This window comes from Ictidomys tridecemlineatus, chromosome 1 (assembly GCF_052094955.1).
Source record: "Ictidomys tridecemlineatus isolate mIctTri1 chromosome 1, mIctTri1.hap1, whole genome shotgun sequence".
Lineage (NCBI taxonomy): Eukaryota > Metazoa > Chordata > Mammalia > Rodentia > Sciuridae > Ictidomys > Ictidomys tridecemlineatus.
Window position 1 is genome coordinate 82,385,326 of NC_135477.1, and position 18,441 is coordinate 82,403,766.

Sequence of the window (18,441 nt, forward strand, 5' to 3'; positions counted from 1 at the left end):
CGCCACCTAGGCCAATAGAAGGCAGAGAGCGCAAGGGGAGAGAGTGAAGGTGAAAAGAGGCGTCGCGAGGATGATGAGGAGGAAAGAGGGGGGTGGCGTGGGGGGGCGCGAGAAGCAAAGAGGGGGCGCGCGCGGTAGGGGGCCCAACCAAGGGGCCCCCGGTTTGACCCGACGACCCGGAGCGATGCCACCCGATGTCAAGGCACGGCACGCCATGCGACAGGAGGAGGAACAGGCGCTCAGGGGGCGGACCAGGAGCCAGGCCCCAGGACTGGAGCTTAAAGTTCCATGGTTAGGGAGGGCTGTCTTGGGTTAGGGGCATCAGGCAAGGCGAGAGGGCAGGGGAGGGAAGGGAGCGGATCGCGCAGGCCAAGGTCAGAGCAGCGCCCACGTCCACTGCCAGGTGTCAGACTGCGGGCAGCCACAGGTGCCCAGGCGAGGGGCAGGGCTGTGTTTCCCCTAGGGAGCCTCCTGGGTGCAGAGGCCAGCCCATTGCACTCCTCTGCAATCCAGGGTGTAGATCCTCCAGGCAGGGTCCTGGACCCAAGCTGGGCCAAAGGAGGGCCCTGGGTGTGGAAAAACTGCCAGCGCCAGCATGAAGCTGGGTGGCTGGCTGGGAGGGGTCCGGGGACTCACTGGAGGAGCCTGTGCTAGGGAGCCAGGCAATGGAGGCCAAGGAACAGGGAGAGATTGCATGGGGAGAGAGGGTCGGGGAGCATGGGGCGGGGCCAGGTGGAGGAAAGTATGGAGTTGTGTGGAGGTGTGCAGCCCAAGGGGCACCTAGAGGATCACATATAGGGTCCCAAGCAAGAGGCTTTTGGTTTGACCAAAGGACATTGAGTGAGTCCACCCTAAGCCACAGGATGCCATGCAACATGACAAGAGGACCTATGAGCAAGTGCTCAGGGGCCAGGGCTAGGAGCCAAGCCCTGGGACTAGAGCTTACAGCTCCATTTTTAGGGAGGGCTGGCTTTGGTTATGGGCAGCATGCAAGGCAAGAGGGCTGGGGAGGGAAGGGACGGGATCCCGCCGGCCAAGGTCAGTGTATAGCCCAGTTCCACTGCCAGGTGGGAGTTTTCAGGCAGCCAAGGGGGGCCAGGAGAGGGGCAGTGCTATGTTTTCCATAGGCAGTCTTCAGTGCCTGAGGCCAGCCTTTTGCACTCCTCTGCAATCCAAGGGAGTAGAACCTAAAGACTGGGATGGGACCTCGACCCCAGAAGGGCCAAGGAGGGCCCTGTGTGTGGAAAGGCTGCCAGTGCCAGCATGAAGCTTGGTGTCTGGGTGGGAGGGGACCTGGGACCCATGGAGGAGCTTAGGCTGGGGACAATCAGGTTGACCGAAGGGTCCAGGCAGTGCAGGGATCCCACAGCACCAGGGCAACAGAGGGGAGTCCCAAAAGGAGACGCCAGCAATGGGCCTGAGATCCAGAATTAGGGACAGGGCCAGGGTCCTGGAGCTGAGTGGTCTGGGGTTACAGCAAGGAGCCAGGCCCACGTCTGGAAAGCCACTTACCAGGGCCCCCATCAGGCCCAGGGGATGGGAGGAAGGGAGTGGAGAGAGTGGAGTAGGTGGCGCAGGTGGGTGGAAGGCTCAAGGCCCAGGTCCACCTCAGGCTGTCTGGGGTCCTGGAGCATGGTCACAGGTCTGAGAAAGAGGATGTGTTAATGGTCCCAACTAAGAGGCCCAGGCACTGTCCCAGGACTATGTATCTAAGGAAAGGGTCTTGTCAAATAGACAAGGATGAGAATCTATGGCCATCGAAGTTGTACACAATCACATTGTAATTTTGTGAGGCCAAGTTTTTACGACCAAGTAGTAAACATGTGGGAATGGGATAATGGCACAGGACTGGTGCAGGGAAAATGAAAAATGAATTTAAACGGGTCCAAAACAAGACATCTAGGCATCAAGTGTAAGGAGCCAGTAACACCAAAAGGAAGAGATGCTGGGCATGGGGGGGGGGGGCTTATGTAGGGGCTTATCTATCTGTACCTTCCCCCAAAAAAGGCCACAACTCTTGCATTGCCCAGCCACATCCCCATATCCAGTGCCCACACAGGCACTGTTCAGCTGGATCTTATTTCCTGCGCACATACCTACTGTGCTCATATGGCCTTTCCTCATAACCCTATTTCTCACACTTGCATGGTAGAGCTGAGGCCTGATTGCCTGTGATGTTTCCAGCTCTGCTGCTGTGTCCAGTGTTCAGCCCCAGGTGTGACAGGAGCCCAGCAGTTCCATGACAATCCAATCTCAGCAAACCAAAAGTTCTAGGCAACCCCCTACCCCGACCCCACCCCACCAGTATAAAAAGGAAGGATACTTACCATCTGAAGCAGGGACATCCAGCTTGGCCACCAGTATAGCCCCCCAAGATGGAAAGGGCTTCTTCCTCAACATTTCAGTCACATGATTCTCACACATCAGGTACTGGCCAGGAATGGGTCAAACTGGCCCTTCCTGGAAGTCTGACATGCGAGACTTCCAGGAGCAAGTCTTCTCCTCAAACCTCAGTTTGTTTGTGTGAGAATCATGCAAACCCATAAAAAAAACTGAACTGTTGACAAAAGTTTTACCTCTGTGGTCCCAGTTACAGTCACATATGACATAACATTTCAGTCAATGAAGATCAGTTTATAAGTTGGTCCCATCAGACTAGATCGCCTAGTGATGTAGCCATCTTACTTTATGTGGGTACATACTCTGATGTTTGCAAATGGACAAAATTACCTCAGGATGCATTTGTCAGGAAACATTCCATCATAGAGCAATACCTTAAGTGGATGCCTGTGAACAAGCATCATTTTGTTCCTTTATATAAATTACTCTTACTTATATGCCTTACAATTAAAATTGTCTATTGTGCTCCAAAGAGAGGCTAAGGTAGAAAAGCTGCCTAAAATTTTACAGCCTGCTGCCTAAAGCTAGGAGTGTCAATCAGTGATTGCTTGCCTAGCTTGTACCAGGCCCTGGTTTTTAATCACAAGAACAAAACAAGTCCTAGAGCCTTAGTCTTCTAATTCCACCAACAATACGAGGCCCCCAAACCAGAACAAATTCAAGTGAATTTGCTCTTTCTCATCTCAGATATGTATTTCTCTATGGTGAACATGTCAATCCTGTGTTGACTTCATAGGATGAATTCCCCTGCTGTAACCCTGCCTGTACTAACCTCCTCATGTCTGCTCTTTATTCAGTCTGGGTTTTTTCTGATACTCTAGACACTTGGACAATACAAAGTCATGCAACAAATTACATCATGAAACTCATTTATAACAACTACATTATGCTAAAATAGAAACAATAATAAAATCTGTTACTGTTTTTAATCTGGAAAGCCCATGGTTAAGGCAATGCCACCATGTTCCAGAGGTGAATGTTCATGAGGGTTCTGAAGTGACCAGTGGGTTAATCTATTAGTTGGTTTAATAATTTGAAGGGACCACAGGGAGTTGGTGAAAAGTATAGGCATATGGGACATGAATGGAGGAAGTAAGTCATTATGGGTTTGGCCTTGAGGACAGTATTTGTCCTTGGCCCCTTCCTCCTCTACCCTGCTTCCCCACTGCCAAGAGCTGAGCAGCTTTCTCTACCATACCCTCTGCCATGATATTCTGCCTCATTTGGGTGCCAGATCAATGGTGCTAATTGACCTTGACTGAGTCCACTGAAAACATGAACCAAAATAAACTGTTCTTTCTCCAAGTTGTTCTTGTTTATGTTATTTTGATCACAGCCATGAAAAACTGACATAGCATCTTTATATCTTTTTTAGAAATTTTTTTACTTGTCAATGGACCTTTATTTTAATTATTGATATGTGGTGCTGAGAATCAAACCCAGTGCCTCACACATGCTAGGCAAGCACTCTGCCGCTGAGCCACAACCTCAGCCCTGAAGTTATTCTTAAAAATATTTATCAAATATATAAAACTTCAATCATATAACCACAAATATTGACTTAATTATTAGTTACATCACCAGAAATGTACCACTTGCCTGAGACTCTGTTCCTCACAATTAATATCCTGGAGGCTTCAACCTATAGGAACTTGATGACAAGTACCAATACAAAAGTATTTTAATGTTTTAAATACATAACTGAAATTACCATTAATTTTAAAATAAAGGCACTCGGCTTATTTTTCTATGAAATCTTTATGCTGAATATATAAATGTTCCTCCTGGTAAGAAAATGTCCACCATGTGGCTAGAAACATGAACCAATAACAAATGTATTCCTTAAGTACATATTATCTTCATTTTTCTTGGAAAACCTATATTCAACCATTTGAGTTAATACTCAATGGAAACTAAAGTTGATGATTCCCTTCCATCTTATAGAAGATAACACTCAACTATTACTAACAGTTAAGCATAAAAACCAAAGTTCCTAAGCACTATAACTATATGGAATACAACTATTTTACTTCATTTCGCAAATGTTGCTGGTACTTAACCATGTGTCAGACATTACGAATAACTTCTACTGAATTTCCATTACACTCCTCACATGAGTCCATTATTTCTATCATTTTTGAAAACACACAAGTGATGAAAATTCTTATAACTCCTATATCAATATCATGCAGTCAATGCCCACAGGTCAAGTTCAAACTCCAAAGCAAGACAGACTACCAAGAAACCCACCAAGGGGTCTGACACAAGAAAGAGGGTCCACCTGGTTGCAGCTCAGTGGGCCAGGCCACCTAACACCACTTCCCTTCTAATTCCCTCTTCCAGACTCACTTTGCCCCCATCCACACAGCCGTGGGTGCATTTTCAGCAGCACTCACCCTAGGACTTTGTCCAGCAGTTTCTTCACCTCAGTACTCACAGTTTTAGAGACCAGGAAAGGCACTGGCTGCAGCTGGGGAGATGCAGGAAGGAGGTGTGAAAAGTCCAGTTTCACTTGAAGGGTCAAAGCTGAAGGACAAATGCAAGAGCTTATGGATGCCTGGCCTGGGAAGAACCTCAGTGTCTAATGTACCATCCACTGCTTCCTCTCAATCCTCCTCAACAACTTTGTAACTTACTGCACCATCTACTAATTTCTTTCCTATTGCCAGTCTCTCCCCCACTAGAACATATACCCTGTTAAGGGCAGCATTTTTCCTGGTAAGGAAAATATTGAAGCAAGGTCCCCACAGTCTAATTGAAAAGGATCATGTTATGATTTGGACATAAAGTGAAAACTGTTAATGCAGAACTATTAAAGGTAAAATGATTAGACTTAGAGCTGTGATCTAAAATCAGTTCATCTTATTTTGAATAGAGTAATTGGGTGGTAATCATACACAGGTGGGGTATGACTGAAGGAAGTGGATCACTGGGTACCTATCTGGAATGGGTCCATATTCCCTATGGCCTCTTCCCCTTCCCTTCTTTCTGTCTCCTGGCCAACATCAATGGGGCAGCACTCCTCCATCATGCCCTTCCGCCATGACATTCTGCCTCATTTTGGTCCCAGAGCAATGGAGTACGTCCACCATGGATTGAACCTCTGAAACTAGTTTTCTTATCATGTACTTTATTGTTAGTGACAAAAACCTGACTAACACAGACCACAAGCCTTGTCTAGGGGAGGTGAAGGATACAGGAATGCACAGACTAGAAAATGCCTCCTTGGAGGGCCAACCAGTAAATAATTCTGCCTTGTAGGTCATCCAGTGTGCTCCACTACTCAACTGTGCTCCTGTGCCAAGAAAGCAGCCATGATTGTGTTCCAGTGAAACCTTACTTAGAAAAACATGTGGTAGGCCAAATTTGATGCACAAAAAAAACATTTCCTAAATGAAGTAAAGTTCAAGTACACAGAAAAATGCCATGATTGGGTTGGGTGGATCTGTCAAACAGAAACAACAATGGCAGAGGTTTTAACAAGTCTAACAGTGACACAAAAACCTGAAAATAATGCCCCAGGCTGGGAGTGGTGGCTCCTACCTGTAATTCCAGCAGCTCAGGAAGCTAAGGCAGGAGGATTGTGAGATCAATGGAAGCCTCAGCAAATTATCAAAGCCCTAAGCAATTTAATGAGACCCCTGTCTCTATGTAAAATATTAAAAAGTGTTGGGTATGTGACTTGGTAGTTAAGCACCACTGGGTTCAATCCTCAGTAACTAAAAAATAAATAAATAAATAAAAGAGGCCACATTGTCAGCTAGAGACAAGACCACAAATGTAAACATTAAGAACCTGAATCTAACCTGAATCTAATATCGATCTCACAGCCTCAGGAACATATTTTGTAAGGTCAACACCCACTTAAGAGTTTAACACAGGTACAACTGAATTTTATAACCAGCCTCATGGCGGAGCTAAAGGACACAAGCTTTCAGGGACCAGACAGGAATACTGAAGAACATTTGTACTACCTGATGATACCTGCACCAATTACACAAAGTAGAAAATAAGAAAGAAAGAAAGAAAGAAAGAAAGAAAGAAAGAAAGAAAGAAAGAAAGAAAGAAAGAAAGAAAGAAAGAAAGAAAGAAAATGAAAATTCATCATTTCTCATTCTCATGAAAATCATTAGAAAAATCACTGAATCAGCAATAATCTCATATAAAAGTCCCTTTCAGGGCTGGGATACAGAGCTCAGTTGATAGAGTGCTTACCTTGCATGCACACTGCTTTGGGTTCATTTCCCAGCACCACCACCAAAAAAAAAAAAAAAAAAAGTCTCCCTTTCACAACAGACATAAAATATTTAAATCCTCAGGAACAAAAAACATAAAAAGTATGCAGATGGGGCTGGGATTGTGGCTCAGTAGTAGCGCACTTGCCTAGCAGCAGCAGGACCCGGGTTCAATCCTCAGCACCATATAAAAAAAAATAAAGGCATTTTGTTGTATCCATCTACACCTAAAAAATAAATATTAAAAAAAATATATGCAGAGCCAAATTTCAGTAAGGGGCACATGTGGTGACTGCAGGGAACACATGCCCTGCATGGGTCAAAAAAACATTAATTTTGGAAACAAGATGTCATAATTAATGTTAATTTTAATCAATATCACAAACTTTGGGAGTAAGATACAGTTGTTGGAAAATATATTTGAAGAGGTATGGGGAAGGAGGCCAATCTTGTAGAGACTAGCTGTGATATGTGGGAAGCCAGAGTGAATGCTTTGTCTATTTCTGGACTCCACAGTCCTGCAGGCAGGAGCAACCACACTTTTTTTGGTTGGAGGGGGGTGGTGAGGGCAGTGCTGGGGATGGAACCCAGGGTCACTCTATCATGGAGCAACACTTGTGGCCATTTTGATTTTGAAACAGCATTTTGTAAGTTGCTGAGGCTGGCTTCCAACTTGCAAACCTGCTGCTTAAGCCTTCCCAGTCATTAGAATTATAGGCATGGGCCACCAGGCCAGTCAGGTTCTTCTTCTAAGAAATCATTTTCTCCACCCACTTACTCCTTAAAGCTCCTGGGTAGCCTTTTCAGACTCCAGAATTACAAAGGCTTGAAATAATGGCATCTTCTGTCCACCTGTTCATGGGTTGAGCCTTGAACCAGGGCAGAGGGTGGCTTGGTTTTGGTGCTAGGCCAAATGTTATGTAACTATGAAATATTTCTAAATACTTCTAAAAGTTTGATGTTTGGGAGAGTTTTCCCTCCTTGCTAGAGCATGATGTGTTGCCAGACCTTATATGTCCCATCAGACTCCCCATGTGTCAGCCACTGATCTAAACTGCTGAGCTTCAGAAAATATCTCAACTTCAGAGTTTTGTCATACACCCTGAGAGCTTAGGTTAAGGTAGGGCCACCTCTGTCATGTGAAAGTCCATGATATTTCTCTGAAAGCCTAGAGACAAGCAGTGACAAGGCTCATCAGCAGCGAATTAATCTCAGAAGCCTCATCCACCAATACCACCTGTATCAACTAGCAATTAGAGACCTTACCTGTTATCCTGACTGTCCACCAAGGTGGTCAAGCTGGCTTCTCCAAGAACTGCTCCTGTACAGGAAAATCTCAGCTTCAAGGACACTTTACTTTTCACAAAGCCTGTTTCCATATTAATTGAACAAGTGGGCTTTAAGAATTTTGGAAACCATTCATATGTGGTTAAAGTACTTCATTTATCTGCTGTATTCTATGAAGATTTTTCACATTATTCTCTCCCCTCTGAGCATGTAAACATACACAACAATTCTCATTGTATTTCAATAAACTCTGATTCAGCAAATCATCTCCTCATTTCTGTCATATACAACAACTGGCTGCCAGCAGGATTTCATAATCCACAGAGGTAAATGATTGAACAAGGTTCAAATTTTAATTTTAATTTTAATGAAAGCATAGAGAATAGAAATTGCATAGCATTCTTCTTCATGCTTAATATTCCACTGTATTTTCGACTTTGATGACCTGGGAAGAATTTATAAAACTGGCACAAACTATAAGAATTCTGTGCCATGCTCACAAACACTTCTGTCAAATTAGTTGAGTAACATAAAGCTGTTTTTACTATAACTTGTGATATGTGCACTACTCAGTACCTTAAGATGATGGCATAATTTTGTTTTTTTTTTGACCAGTAAGTATATAAAGGTAAATGAGTAAATTACTATTCTTAGTCTTTTCATTTTGAAATTTTGAAACTATTCTCTATCCTAACAAGCTAGAAAATGTTAATTACTTATATATTTAGGTAACAGGAGTTAAACCTAGAGGAACTCAATCACTGAGCCACATCCCCAGCCCTACTTTGTGTTTTATTTAGAGATGGGGTTTCACCAGTTGTTTAGGACAACCATAAGTTGCAGAGGATGGCTTTGAAGTCATGATCCTACTGCTTCAGGCCCTTGAGCTGCTGAGTTTATGGGCATGCACCACGACACCCAACTAAGTTACCAAGTTTTAAATACATGGTATACGTAAAACAATAGGTTGGAAGCCAGGAAGGGTGGTATGTGCATGCAATCCCAGTGAGGTGGGAATCTGAGGCAGGAGGATCACAAGTTTGAGGCCAGCCAGGAAACTTAGTGAGACCCTGTCTCAAAAGCAAATTTAAAATAACTGAGGCTATAGTTCCTTAGTACAGCACCCATATACCCCCAGTCCAGAAAATTAAGGTATGAAGATCTCCTCTATCTACACCTAGTAAATTAAAGACAAACAATTTCAGATCACACAGATGGTTCAACTAGGACCTGTCTACATCTCAGAACAAGGCTTATATATGCATTTTACAAGTATCTTTTCAGGTTTAAGACCTCAAGAATACACACTGCCTTTTAAAAAAACTCAAACAACTGAGTGTTGTGAAGGCACACATCTCACAAGAAAAATTAACATACTCATGGACTGATGATGAAATTTACAAATTCTTTATAATCCTACTGCCAGTCTCTATCAAATGCTTTAATACCTTGCTTAAATAAAAGCTTCAATTGCTTACTAAACCCTTAAAACAGAGACAAAAACCAAAGTTATTTAGCAAGCTATAAAATCATTAAAAAAAATGGAAAACCCCTGCCCCTTGTAATCCCAGCAACATGGAATGCTGAGGCAAGAGGAATGCAAGTTCAAACTCAGCCTCAGCAACTCACCAAAGCCTTAAGCAACTCACTGAGGCCCTAAGCAACTCACCAAAGCCCTGTCTCTAAATAAAATATAAGAAACTGGCTGGGGATGTGATGCAGTGCCTCTGGGTTCAATCTCCAGTACCAAAACCAATCAAACAAACAAAGATATACATACATTAGCGACACTCGGTGAAAACATTACTATCAGCAAGGATCACCAATAAATCTTATTATACAGAAGATCATCACTGATTATCCTAAACACTTGAAAAATCTTAATTAAAAACAGGAAAAGGCTGGAGTTGTGGCTCAGTGGTAGTGAGCTTGCCTGGCAGGTGAGGTACTGGGTTGGATTCTCAGCATCACATATAAATAAATAAATTTTTAAAAATGTCCATTGACAAATAAATATATACTAAAAACAAACAAAAAACATGAAAGCCAGGCACAGTGGTAACTATCTGTAATTCCCTCTCAGACACTGGGAGAATAAGAAAGAAAGACAGAAAGTTAGTGAGCAGCCTGGGCAATTTAGGCCTTGTGCCAGAATAAGCACTAAAATCTGCTGTGGCTAGGCCAGGCGAGGTAGTGCAAACCTAAGTTTCAGTGGCTCCAGAAGCTGAGGCAGGAGGATTAACAATTCAAAGCCAGTTTCACCCATTTAACTAGTCAGTAAGCAAATCAGTGAGACCATCTGTAAAAAAAAATATTTAAAAAGGGCTGGGGATGTGATTCAGTGCTTAAGTGCCCAGGGGTTCAATGCCCTGTACATAACAAAACAAAAAATCTCAATGGCTGTAGCTCAGTAGTAAAACTCCCCTGGATTCAATCCCCGGTATCAAACATACACACACACACACACACACACACACACACACACACACACACACACACACCACGTGAGAATGAATATCCAACTTGTTTATGAAGTACACACATTTCTAGCAACTCTGCAAACTGAGGAAGGAGGAATCAAAGTTTGAAACTAGTCTTAGCAACTGAGGGAGACACTGTCTTAAAATAGAAAGCAAAAAAGGGCTGGGGCTGAGGCTCAGAGGCAGAGCACTCACCTGGCATGTGTGAGGCACTGGGTTCAATCCTCAGCACCACATAAATAAAATAAAGTTTGCGCAGTCCGGCTGCGGCAAAATAACCAGAGGGTGACGAACAACTTGTGTAAGTTGATACAGCAGGACTGGAAGCCATTTATTGTAGGACAACAGAGGTATTTATACATTTTGCACAGCTTATCTTAATTAGTATAAACTAGATACATTAGTCAACCAATAAGGAATCTCCACACTTAATGGCTCGCTTTTGTTACTTCTCAAACCCCTCCCTCTGGCATTTTGCCAGGCACCATCCAGACTTGTTTAGGAACTCTAACATTCCCCTGGCAAAATGCCAGGTGTTATTTTGACTTGTTTACAGACTCTAACAAAAGTTATTGTGTTCACTTATAATTTTTTAAAAAATTAAAAAATAAAATAAATAGAAAGCAAAAAGGACTTGAATGTAGCTTAGTTACAGAGAATATCTGGGTTCTACCCCTAAATCCCCACAAGAAAAAAAGGAATGTTGGCCCATGAGTGCAGCTCTGAATTCAACCCTCACTCCCGCCAAAAACAGAGTACATATATTATCATTCATTAAATTGCTTAAGTGGGCTGGGGTTGTAACTCATTGGAAGAGTGCTTGCCTAGAATATGTGAGGCACTGGGTTTGATCTTCAGCACCACATAAAAATATACAAAAACAAAACAGAGGTATTGTGTCCATGTATAATCTAAAAAAATATTAAAAGACCTTGTTTGAGTTATAAAAATACTAGAAAACAAATATATTTACAAACAAGAATATCCAGTTAGAACACAATGGGGGAAAACTCATAAGGAACAGACATGTTGGTGGTTCGTGCCTCCCTGCACGGGAACACTAGACACTTAACCCAGGGCCTCCACACATGCTCAACAATCACCCTATACCTCAGCACATAAATCAGCAATTGTTAAAAATATATAACCCCTAGGAATAAACTCACATGCAAGCTCTACAATTATAAAACTGCAAAACTTTTCTGAAATGAGAAAAAAAAAATCACCCAACTGGAGTCAAAATTCTATTTGGATGAAAATCATAAGAAACACAAAAGCCTAAACCTGGACCCAGAAGGTACCAGCCGAAGTCCCACCTGCTCAGAAAGCTGAGACAGGAGGACAACTTGAGCCCCAAACTTTATCGCTAGCCTGCACAACATAGGAAGACCCTCTGCAAGGAAGGAAGGAAGGAAGAAAGAAAACAAGCAACAAATATGAAATAACTCTACTCCGGAGCTGAGGCCAAGGAGGAAAAGTTGCAGGCTAGCCTGCTTCTAAATAAAAAGTGAAAAGGACCAAGGATAAAGCTCAGTGGTAGATCACCCCTGGGTCAATTCCCTAGTTCCAGAAAATAATAATAATAATAATAATAAACCCATAAAGCAGTTCACAAATAACTGGACAGGCTGGCATAGTGGCACACATGAGCTTGGGAGGCTGAGGCAGGAGGAGCACAAATTCAAAATCAGCGTCAGCAATTTAGTGAAGCCTTAAGCAACTCAGCAAGACCCTCTCTCTAAATAAAAATAAAAAAACTGGCTGAGGATGTGGCTCAGTGGTTAAACTCCCCTGGGTTCAATCCCCAGTATCAAACACACACACACAAACACAACACAGTGAATGTCCAGCTGTTAAAAAGGTACACTCCTTTAATTAATCCCAGCAACTCTGCAAAATAAGGAAGGAGGAACCAAATTTGAAGCCAGCCTTGGTAACTGAGGAAGCCACTGTCTTAAAATAAAAAGTAAAAAGGGCTTGGGATTTAGCACAGTGGCAGAGAATCTCTGGATTCAATCCCTAAACTACCAACTTAAAAAAAGAGTTGGCCGATGAGAGCAGCTCTGAATTTAATCCCCAGTTCCGCAAACAATAGAGCCTGTAATATTATGATCCTTTAAATAAAGGCATAAGATTGCTAGAAAACAAATATCTTTATAAACAAGAATTACCAATTAGAACACAATGGGGGAAAACTCATTAGGAATAAATGAGGGTTTGAAGAGTTGGGGGGAGGTTGACGTGATGATGCAGGTGAATGCTAGGCAGTAAACCCCAGGCCTCCACACATGCTCAACATTCACCCTACACCCTCAGCACAGAAATCAGCAATTGTTAAAAATATGTAACACCTAGGAATAAACTCTCATGCAAGCTCTACAATTATAAAACTGCAAAACTTTCCTGAAATGAGGAAAACAAAAGACAAACACCTAAACCTGGACCCAAAATGTACCAGCCTGTACTCCCGGCTTCTCAGAAAGCTGAGACAGGAGGACACCTTGAGCCTCCAACTTTAACACTGCACTGGACAATATAGGAAAACCCTCTTCCAGAAAAAGAAAACAAACAACAACAAATATGAAATAACTCTACTCCAGAGGTGAGGCAGTAGGATGAAAAGTTGCAAACTAGCCTGCTCTTAAAAAAAAAAAAAAGGCCAGAGATAAAGCTTGGTGGTAGATCACCCCTGGGTCCAATTCCAGTACCTAAATAAATAAATAAATAAATAAACCATAAAGCAGTTCACAAACAACGGGATAGGCCTCAACACAAACAAACGAAAGACATATGTACAATAGCAACACTCCTATGGAAACATTACTACCAGCACCAATCACCAACACACTAACTATACATAAGATTACCACTGATTATCATAAACACTTTAAAAGGAAAACTCTTCATTACAAAATGTGAGAGCCAGGCATAGAGGTGACCATCTATAATCCCCCCTCAGTTGCTGAAGTTAGAGAGCGGCCTAGGAATTCAGACCTTCTGCCAAAATAAGCAATAAAAATTGTCATGGCTAAACCAGGCAAGGTGGTGCACACCTGTTACCCCAAGGGCTCCAGGGGTGAGGCAGAATGAATGTGAGTTCTAAGCTAGCCTCAGCAACTTAGCAAGGCACTAAACAACTCAGTGAGACCCTGTCTCTAAATAAAATATTTTAAAAAGGCTGAAGATGCGACTCAGTGCTTAAGTGCCCTGGATTCAATTCCTAGGGAAAAATAACAACAAACAAACAAACAAACAAAAATGCATAGCTTTACCTTAATGGTGAAATTTCCCTGGTTTGAATCCCCAGTATCAAAAACACACAACACACACACACACACACACACACAAGCACACACAAGGGAATTAATTTCCACCTGCTTACAGAGATACACTCCTTTAATCCAAACAACTCTGCAAACTGAGGAAACAGGAATCCCAGTTTGAGGCCAGCTTCAGCAACTGACGGACACATTGTCTTAAAAACTACAAAAGGGGCTTGTTTGTGACAAGGCACTGAATTCCATCCTCAGCACCACATAAAAATAAAATTAAAGGCAGTGGGTCCAATTACAACTGAAAAAAAGAAAAAGAAAAAACTTAAAAAACATAAAAAGACCTTGAGGTGTATCTCCATAGCAGAAAAATATCTGTGATCAACCCCTATATCCCTAATAGAAAAAAAAAAAAAAAAGCTGGCTCATCAGTGCATCTCTCAATTTAATCCCCAGTTCTGCCAAAAATAGAGCACGTATATTATCATTCATTAAGTCATAAGAATGCTAGAAAACAAATATCTTTATAAACAAGAATTGTTAAGGTCTGTAAACAAGTCAAAATAACACCTGGTATTTTGCCAGGGAAATGTTAGAGTTCGTAAACAAGTCTGGATGGTGCCTGGCAAAATGCCAGAGGGAGGGGTTTGAGAAGTAACAAAAGCAAGCCATTAAGTGTGGAGATTCCTTATTGGTTGACTGATGTATCTAGTTTATGCTAATCAAGATAAGCTGTGCAAAATGTATAAATAGCTCTGTTGTCCTACAATAAACGGCTCCCATTCCTGCTGTATCAACGTTCACAACTTATTCGTCACCCCCCCCCCTTATTCTGCTGCAGCCGGACTGCAGCAAAGAATAACCAGTTAGAACACAATGGGGGAAAACTCATTAGGAATGAATGAGGAGTTTAAGGATTGGGGGGTGATGAACACCGGGCCTCCACACATGCTCAGTATTCACCTATACTCTCAGCACAGAAATCAGCAATTGTTAAAAATATGTAACACCTAGGAATAAACTCTCATGCAAGCTCTACAGTTATAAAACTGCAAAACTTTACTGAAATGATAAAAAACTTTACCCAAATGGAGTCAAACCTCTATTTGGATAAAAATCATAAGGAAAACAAAGACAAATGCCTGAACTGGACTCAAAAGTTACCAGCCTGTAGTCCCAGCTGCTCAGAAAACTGGGACATGAGGTCAACTTAAGCCCTGAACTTTAAGGACAACATAGGAAGACCCTCTTCCAGAAAAAAGAAAACAAACAACAACAATAAATATGAAATAACTTTACTTCAGAGGTAAGGCAGTAGGATGAAAAGTTGCAGGGTAGCCTGCTTCTAAATAAAAAATAAAATGGGGCAGGGATAAAGCTCAGTGGTAGATCACCCCTAGGTCCCATTTCTAGTTCCTGGAGAAAAAATAAATAATAATAGAACTATAAAGCAGCTCACAAACAACAGGATAGGCCTCAAAGCAAACAAACAAAAGATATATGTACAATAGTGACACTCCTGTGGAAACATTACTACCAGCACCAATCACCAATACACTTACTATACATAAGATTACCATTGATTATCATAAACACTTTAAAGGAAAAGTCTCCATTAAAAAATGTGAGAGCCAGGCATAGAGGTGACCATCTATAATTCCCTCTCCGTATCTGAGAGGGGAACTAAGGCACTAAGGCAGGAGGAATAAAAGTTAGAGAGCAGCCTGGGAACTCAGACCTTCTGCCAAAATAAGCAATGAAAATTGTCATGGCTAAACCAGGCAAGGTGGTGTACACCTGTAATCCCAGTGGCTCCAGAGGCGAGGCAGGAGGATTGTGAGTTCACAGCCAGCCTCAGCAACTTAGCAAGGCACTAAGCAACTCAGTGAGACCCTGTCTCTAAGTAAAATATTTTTAAAGGGCTGAAGATGCAGCTCAGTGCTTAAGAGCCCTGGATTCAATCCCTAGGAAAAAACAACAACGACAAAATGCATAGCTGTAGCTTAATGTTGAAACTCCCATGGTTTGAATCCTCAGTATCAAACACACACACACTCATTCACACACACTCACACTCACAGGACACACACAAGATGCACGCATACACACACAGGATGCACTCACACACACACACACACACACACACACACACACACACAAGGGAATTAATGTCCAGCTGGTTACAGTGGTACACTCCTTTAATCTCAACAACTCTTCAAACTGAGGAAAGAGGAATCCCAGTTTGAAGCCAGCTTCAGCCACTGAGGGAGACATTGTCTTAAAAAGTAAAAAGTGGGGCTGGGGTTGTGGCCTAGCAGGGGCGAGATGCTGAGTTCCATCCTCAGCACCACATAAAAATATTATACAGGCAGTGGGTCCAACTACAACTAAAAGAAAAAAAAAAAAGGAAAAAACTCAAAAAATGTAAAAAGGTTTGAGATGTATCTCCATAGCAGAAAAATATCTGTGATTAACCTCTAAATCCCCAAAAGGGGGGGGGGAAGCTGACCCATCTGTGCATCTCTCAATTTAATCTCCAGTTCTGCCAAAAATAGAGCATGTATATTATCATTCATTAACTCATAAAATGCTAGAAAACAAATATCTTTATTAAAAAGAATAACCAGTTAGAATACAATGGGAAAACTCATTAGGAACAAATGAGGGGTTGAAGGGTTGGGGGGTGGCTGGCGAGCCGTTGCAGGTAAACACTAGACATTAAACCCCAGGAATTCCACACAGGATCAACATTCACCCTATACCCTCAGCATAGAAATCAGCAATTGTTAAAAATATATAACATTGGGCTGGGGATGTGGCTCAAGCGGTAGCATGCTTGCCTGGCATGCATGCAGCCCGGGTTAGATCCTCAGTACCACATACAAACAAAGATGTTGTGTCCGCCGAGAAGTAAAAAATATTACAAAATTCTCTCCCTCCCTCCCTCCCTCTCTCTCTCTCTCTCTCTCTCTCTCTCTCTCTCTCTCTCTCTCTCTCTCCCCTCTCTCAAATATATATAATAAAACACTTAGGAATAAACTCTCATGCAAGCTCTACAATTATAAAACTCCAAAACTTTCCTGAAATGATGAAAATTTCACCCAACTGGAGTCAAACCTCTACTTGCATGAAAATCATAAGGAAAATAAAAAACAAACGCCTAAACCTGGACCCAGAAAGTACCAGCCTGTAGTCTCTGCTGCTCAGAAAGCTGAGGCAGGAGGACAACTTGAACCCTGAACTTTAGGACAACATAGGAAGACCCTCTTCCAGAAAAAGAAAACAACAAATATGAAATAACTCTACTTTTGGAGGTGAGGCAGTAGGATGAAAAGTTCCAAGCTAGCCTGCCTCTAAAAAATTTAAAAAGGCTAGGGATAAAGCTCAGTGGTAAAACACCTCTGGGTCTAATTCCTAGTACCGGCAAAAAAAAAAAAAAAAAAAGAACCAAAATCAATTATAAGAAAAGACTGGCTGGGCCAGTTGGCACACACTCTATAATCTCAGCAGAGCTCAGGAGGTTGAGGCAGGAGTACAAATTCAAAGCCAGTCTCAGCAATTTAGCAAGGCCCTAAGCAACTTAGCCAGACCCCGTCTCTAAATAAAATATAAAAAACCACCTGGAAAAGTGGTTCAGTAATTAATCTCCCTGGAGTTCAAACCCCGGGACCCCCCAAAATATAAAAAGACAAAAATGTTCTACCACACAGGTGCTGAACAAAATGCAAAGGAAGTCTACCTACCGAACCGACAGAAATGCAAAGACTCACAACCCTGTTGCTGGACCTTGGGTACTGACCCAGCGATTTCACTTCCACAAACTCATTTTGAAGAGGTAGGGCCAATTCAACAAATATATTCCACAAACTCGCTTAAATAAGGGCAAATAATGTGGGCGAACTAGTGCCTGAGTAGATCCCAAGTATTCCGGAGCACGAGCCTAGAGGATACCAATTTTAGGCCAATCTCAAGCAAGTCAGTGAGACCCTATTGACTCAGAATAAAAAGTAAAATAAATAACAAAAATGGACTGAGGGGGCTGGGATTGTGGCTCAGTGGTAGAGCGCTTGCCTACCATGTGTGAAATGTGGAGTTCAATTCTTAGCACCACATATAAAAAAGTATAATAAGATTCACTGACAACTAAAAATATATTTTGGAGATGTAGCTCAGCGATAAAGTAGTCCTAGGCTCAATCCCCATTAGCAAAACTAGTTTAAACAAACAAAGGCAGTCTACTATGAGAAAATATCAGAGCTTTGGCTCATTCAGGCTTCTAAAACAAGACCCCATGGCAACTCTACCTTGCAAACAACCATTTATTTCTTACCGTTTTGCAGGGGTAGAAGTTGGAGATTGAAGACTGCTTCCAAATTGCTTAAGACACTTTCCTGCGGGCTCCTCACAAAAGGGAGAATCACTTTGGGACTTCCTTTACATAGCCACAGCTATATCCTGGGGTGTGGACTCCACCCCCGGGGTCAAAAGGTGGAAGGGTCCTTCCCCCTAGGAGATAAGTTTCAGCACATTAATGGCACACTTCTGGCATCACCACTCCCTCAATAGGGTGGAGTAAATTAGAGTGCATCCAAAAAAAATATCACTCAGCCTTTGGAAAACTATTAGACCATGAGGCAAACAAACTTTTCATGTTGTGAGACAACTAAAGAAATCCAAACACCACCAGTGTGACAATAGTAATGAATTACTGTTGATAGTCTTAACTATTTGTGAAAACTTAGCATTGAGAGATACACAATAGAACAT

The 18,441-nt window shown here is 42.3% G+C and overlaps 1 long non-coding RNA gene across 2 annotated transcripts; it reads right to left on the minus strand.

Moving 5' to 3' along the window:
- Positions 1 to 301: 301 nt before the first annotated feature.
- Positions 302 to 18,163, minus strand: LOC144376257 (uncharacterized). 2 transcript variants are annotated; one of them, XR_013436501.1, is made up of 3 exons: positions 18,005 to 18,163; positions 7,902 to 7,956; positions 302 to 4,926 (listed from the first exon to the last, which is right to left on the minus strand). It is a non-coding gene; the product is annotated as an uncharacterized LOC144376257 (long non-coding RNA). The 2 variants fall into 2 exon arrangements; XR_013436502.1 differs by having other exon boundaries at positions 7,902 to 8,004.
- Between the last annotated feature and the right edge of the window lie 278 nt (positions 18,164 to 18,441).